The sequence below is a fragment of the Artemia sp. Qi Xiang Cuo genome, chromosome 14 (assembly GCF_049724085.1).
Source record: "Artemia sp. Qi Xiang Cuo chromosome 14, ASM4972408v1, whole genome shotgun sequence".
NCBI lineage: Eukaryota > Metazoa > Arthropoda > Branchiopoda > Anostraca > Artemiidae > Artemia > Artemia sp. Qi Xiang Cuo.
In genome coordinates this window covers 57,369,039-57,375,490 of record NC_142807.1, presented here as the reverse complement: position 1 = coordinate 57,375,490, position 6,452 = coordinate 57,369,039, and positions in this window count along the sequence as shown.

The window sequence follows — 6,452 nt, the reverse complement described above, 5'->3', positions numbered from 1 at the left end:
ATATATATATATATATATATATATATATATATATATATATATATATATATATATATATATATATATATATATATATATATATATATATATATATATATATATATATATATATATATATATATATATATATATATATATATATATATATATATATATATATATATATATATATATATATGTATATATTACGTCTGTAGAGGTATTTCTTAAAGTCAATAGAACTAAAGCCACTTTTACAAGTCTACTGCTTATAGAGCCCCTCCAGCAGCAAATCCAAGGGCCACCACTGATTGTAAACCACCTCTCTCAGAAATTATTAAAATCTTAGAGTATAGACTTAATCTCTTAAATAAGGATGGTACATTAAAGAAAGTTGTACACTTTAAAAAACACAATCTTCTGTTTCGTCTAAGATAAATAATTTGTCCAAATCAAACGGTCATTTATAATGCAGTCACAAAGCAGGCTATTTAAATCAAAAAATCAAATTCTATTGTAAGAAAACTAGTCATCATCGTGGTCACGGATCCATCCTGGGGTTAATAACACAATCTAATGGCCTGTACTTTACAACACAATGTACCATTGGCTATAGTTGGAACTTATATACACCAGGGTTTCCTATCCTTAACAAAATATCAAACAACACTGAACCAATTATCAGGTCCAATTTTGACCCCTGCCAAACTTATAACGTGACCTATTCCCATATCGGTCTCGATGTCGCGAGTTGTATATCTCAGATATTTTTAAAATTATTAAAAGGGGCCACGAGTGGAGGTTTGTACATCTCTGTCTTATTATCGAATATTTTGGCATCCCATCGAATTTAGCTATTTGCCAAATGTCTACTAACCAGGGTTGAACACAGTCTAGACCCCTTTAGAGAGGGGTCAGAACAGTTCCCGCCAGTGTGCCTGTGGTTGAGGGGGAGGAAGCTATCAAGTCCTGTATTTTTATTATTTTTTTATTCTTCTATGTGCAAGCATTTACACAATTTTTTTTTCAGAAGTGATATAGTTTTCTCAAAACAGAAGAGACTTTTTACAGTCACCACTATATCTCGTGGCAACCCTGCGTAGCCTACATTGTAGACTTAAACTAACAGCGCCTACATTTTAACTACACCAAGATTAACTTGCTTGAATGTTTTATTTCTTCAAAAAAGACGAGATCATCTTACTGAAAATCAAACACTAATACATACATTAGTGATGACGAACTTGAATTTATGACTCATGACATGAAATAAAATGAAACAATGGTTAATTTCTGGTCCATTGTTCTTCGTGATCTTATTAGTAGCAAAAATAAGGGTTAAAGGAGGTTATACAATGAGAAAGGTCGCCAAAGTAAAGAACTTTAATTACTCAAACAAGGTTAGACCAACTTGACTAGGTTCAACTCCGTAGAGGAATAAAATACAAGGTCTCTGCATATACTATTAAAATTATCTTAAAAATCATTACTCTTAATAGCACTTAATAATAATAATTTGAATAAGTTATTTAATTTTTTTTAATATGGCTTTTTACATTAATTTTATACCATATTTCAAAAATTTCTGAATTTATGTTACTTTTGTAAGCTTCATAGAAAGCAAAAATCGACTGTGATAAACAATATTAAGATATTTCAAACAGGGACGCTTTAGAAATAGATCCAAATATTTCCATAACCGCGCTGGTTTCCTTTTTGATAATATTTTTTGTATAATACTATATCTAGATACAAATATATACATGACAAGAGTATACTGTATAACACACACTCAGTAGTGATTCTTGCTTTAATATATTTACATAAAAAAATTATTACTAAATAAACATATGTTATTAACAATATTTTGACAACTAAAACCCATTTGACTCAGGGACAGGGGGACACCAAGAGCTATTAACCAAAAATAACTTCACAGACCCGACCTACCCCTACAACAGTTAATTTAAATCACTCGGCTCTTTGTACTAACCGAGCATTATTTTATATTGTTTTATATAATGTTATAAAAACAGTGAAGTAAAACTACCATTTAGAGAGTGCTTTTTTTTTTTTAGACAATTAAAATCTCCATCACACTTGATAAACAAAGATACATTGGCACATATGAATTCTTTGAAAAAAGCTAGAATACTGCTGATTTTTTTTTCTAAAAGAGATTAAAAGCCTAAAATCTCTCGCTTACGCCAAATACTAAACTGATCATACTCAAAAACGTTTTGTACTTTTGACGAGAATAGCTAATAGAAAAATTTAACTGACAGTGCAAGTTTTATTCTGAAAGCCTTTTTCCAAATAGTGGTAGACCATAATTCAGGGGGATCACACCGAAAAAGGTAGACGATTTTGCCGCTAAAGTAACACTGACATTTATCCATTAAAATTAATGAGAAGAAAACTAAGAGAATTTTATTAGATATGGCAATAGTTCCTTTCTATTTTACAGCACAAAAACTAAACCCGTATTCACCAAAAAGTTAAACACTGACGCACAGAGTTGACCTCATAAAACAATTTTTACTGAGAATAGTTGAATTATAGCTAAGGTTTATTTCTTAACTGTAGTCTATCACAATAACAATAAAGTCAAAATCATTCGATTAGTTATTTTCTACGTCAAGTGTTTTTTACTTTCTAATAAACTGGTATTTAAATTGGTCACATGAGTCAATAATAAAGGAAAGTGTTTACGGATAGTGCCTCCCACTTCGATTTTTAAAATTAACTTTTTTTTTATTTCATTTAAAAAAAATTACAACAACCAACAGACATCAAAATAATTTTTCACTTATCTTAATTTCAAAAAAAAAAAAAAGAAAAAAAAAAAAAAAAAAAAAAAAAAGGAGAAAATTTGTGACCCCATTTCAAAAATCTCCATGATTTGGTGCCCCTGGCCTTGTTCACATTATATTTTTAAAATTTTATTTTTTTTTTTTTAATTAAAAAAAATTAAACCAAACCAAAATAACGCCCAAACATTTTGCCAGATAATTAATTTCAAAAAAAAAAAAAAAAAAAAAAAATGGAGAAAATTTTGTAACCCAATAAAAAAATCCCCATTATTTGTTGCCCCTGGCCTTGTTACCGAGACCCTACTTAGTCCCCTTGCATAATAAAGGATCCAAAAGCAATTGTGATAACTATAGACACATATCACTTACTTGCCAACCCGCTAGAATCCTCAAGAAAATACTCACAGCTGTTACTATTCAATGGTATAGGTCGATGACGACGTCAGATTATACTCTGAAAAATTCTGCTTGTATACCGTCTATCCCAGACACGTCAATGGATTTGAGGGATTTTGCAGCGGTTTCTACCTCTGAACTCAAGGATGGTACAGGTAGTTCCTCAATTATTTCTGCTGGATACTTCTGAAGGACTTCAGGATCTGGATTTGAGAACAAGTTTTTCCAGGACATGCTCTTTCCAATGATCATGGATTCTAGCACCAATGGTAATTTTCCGCCCATTTTTATCCAAGAGATCCAGGCACTTCTTATCTTCATGATTTTCCTCCTCTTTGGTACGTTTGAACATAGGATGTGAATTACTCCTCTGAAGTCATCTTCGCACTGCTGAAACTTTTGGTTATCATGCTTTTAAGTGCCCAGCGAATTTTCTTCTCGATATGGCGTTTGAGTTGCTTGATTCTATCCTTGCTTTCTTCATCTTGTTTGTTTCTGAGCGTTCGTTTCTCGTTGCTCATGTCAACGATCTCCTGGGCAATCCATGGCTTGTCTCTGGCATATTTACGGCCGAGAACGAGCTCGGCTGTCTCACAGACAGCCCTGCTGCTTTGCAACAGAAGCTGATAAATGTCCGCTGAGCTAAATAGGTCAGGTGTTTCTCGTATGATCTTCAATAGTCTTTCATTTAGCTGCTCTCTATACTCTCATTTCGTCTTCTGGTCCTTCAGGGCTTCCAAACGGAATCTTAGGATTGTTCTCTTCGATTTGATGATGGCCTTTAACCTTAGACGAATTGATGACATAAGGAAGCTGTGATCACTTTCGAAATCTCTACCGGAGAGAGTCACTGTGTCTGTGAACGAAGATTTCCACCGGTTAGATACCAGTTTGTAATCAATCATGCTGGCAGTCCTTCCATCAGGGGACCATCAAGTGACTTTCCTCTTTTGCTTGTAACAAAGAGGTTGTTGTCTCGGCTAAATACAATGAGTCGCTCTCCTCTGATGTTGATCTGCCCTATTCCAAATTTGCCCAAGATATCTTCGTTTCCACTGCTGTCATTTCCCAAAATGGCATTGAAGTCTCCAAGGACTATGACGAACTATTTCTTTGGAATGGTCTCAACAAGACTCTGGAGCTGAGAGTAAAAATCTTCAGAGCCCTTATCCGACCTTGACGAAGCAGGAGCGTAAACCTGACCTAGAGAGAGGTTGCTGGACTGGATTTTGAGTCGGCTTATCATCAATCTTTCGGAGACAGACACCACTGACACTAGAGATTTTCTTGCTGGATTCGTCTCTACAAGTACGTGCTATCTCTATGTTTTTAAGATCATTTATTTTAATTTCTGTCCGTTTTGGGTTTCATTTATTCTTCAGTAGAATTTCATGGTTGTTTTGAGCATGAATTTTATTATACGAATTTATTTCTGCTTGTTTTAAGTTTAATACGGCTATTTACTTTTATTTGAAAACTTCTTTTTCGGAAGCTTTTTTTTTCATTTATTTCTGTTAGTTTTTGATCATCGAAGTTTTGTTTATGTTACATAACGAATATTTATCCAATCTTTCATAACTCTGGCGTAAGAATTAAAATATCTGATAGTTCATAATTTAATAGTTCTAATTAGTAGCTATTGATTCATTTCAACACCCCCCCCCCGGACATTCCCTGAAAATTTCAACTAAATACCATTAGCCGTTACTGGGACATTTCAGATACACCCTTCGGACAACCGAGATGCACATAGTATCATTCGATTGAATATTCTGGCTCTTAGCAGGTAGATAATCAGGATACATAATAGTGTTTTATATATGTATATATATATATATATATATATATATATATATATATATATATATATATATATATATATATATATATATATATACATATATATATATATATATTTAGTTTATCATTACCCTTAGCATTCCCGGAAAGTTTAAGCACGGTTCAACATGCCTTGGAAGCTTCGACTTAATGCGCTCAGTTGTTCTTGAGACATCGCTGATGCGCCCCTTTGACAATCAGCATGCACATAGTCTGCTTTAATTTTTTTCAACATCTCCTAATACTTTCTGAAAGTAGTTACGAGTCAATATAGTACCAGTTGCAAGCAGTTGCAGTCACAGTCGAAAGTTTTCGAAGCAGTCAAGAGTCACAATTTGTCGCACTCAGATATAGTCACTGTCGCAGTCACAAACAATAACATTTGCAGCCACAGCAGTAGTGGCTCTGAAAGTTTTAAGTTAATACCCTTATTCGTTCCTAAAATATTACAGATATACCCTTTGGATAACTTGGATGCAGATAGTGTCTTTCGATTTAGATCAACACCCCTTTCAACATTCCCCAAAATTTCACTTCAATACCCTTAGTCTTTTGGAACACACCCAGGATCAGGATTTTAAATAAAATTACTTTTTAAGATTTCCTCAGCATACAGAGGAACCCCTAAACAAGCAAGAGGAGATGAGCTGCTTCACCTCCGTTCCTTTTTAAACTTTCCTCTCAACACGATTTTTAAAGTTCAAAATTAATACCTTTATTCGTTCCTTCGAAACTACTATTGTACCCTTTCTCCTGCGTACAGTGTGTTTGATTTTGATCAAACACAGGATATCATTGACATCCTCCATGACATTTTTAAAGGTTTTACTTTAAAGCCCTTAGTCCGTTTGGAGACTCATGATCAAACATGCTCCCTTTTCCCAATAACGAGCGTTATATATAATCAATGAGCAATTTATATGACGTACAATACTTGCCCCAGGGCCTGCAGGGAATTATCAACCATAGAAGCATACTTATTTGACTTTTTGATAATTTTGAACAAGATGGCTGTTCCAAAATTTTGATTGGATTTATTTGGGGAAATTGCAGCTAAAAAGGGCATGGGAGGGTACTGGTTGTCTTCCGACCATTTTTGAACATCCCCTTCAAGATGCCCTGAAAGTTAAACACGATACCCTCGACCTTTCTAAAATATTGCAAATACTTCTTTTTGAAAAAAATTATGTACGCAGTATATTTAAATTTAGTTCAGCATGCCCCTCAACATCACCCGAATTTTCACCTTAATACACATAACCATTTCGAATATATTCAGAATAAAATAGTCCCCTCTTCATCACGATAGATCCTGTAAATAAAAAATGGTCACTATTAGATAATAGACCCCTTGCCCTGGCGGCTTTGGGGGGGGGCAGTTCATCCGGTGAGGCATAGCTAAAATACAGTTTACTTATTTGTGTA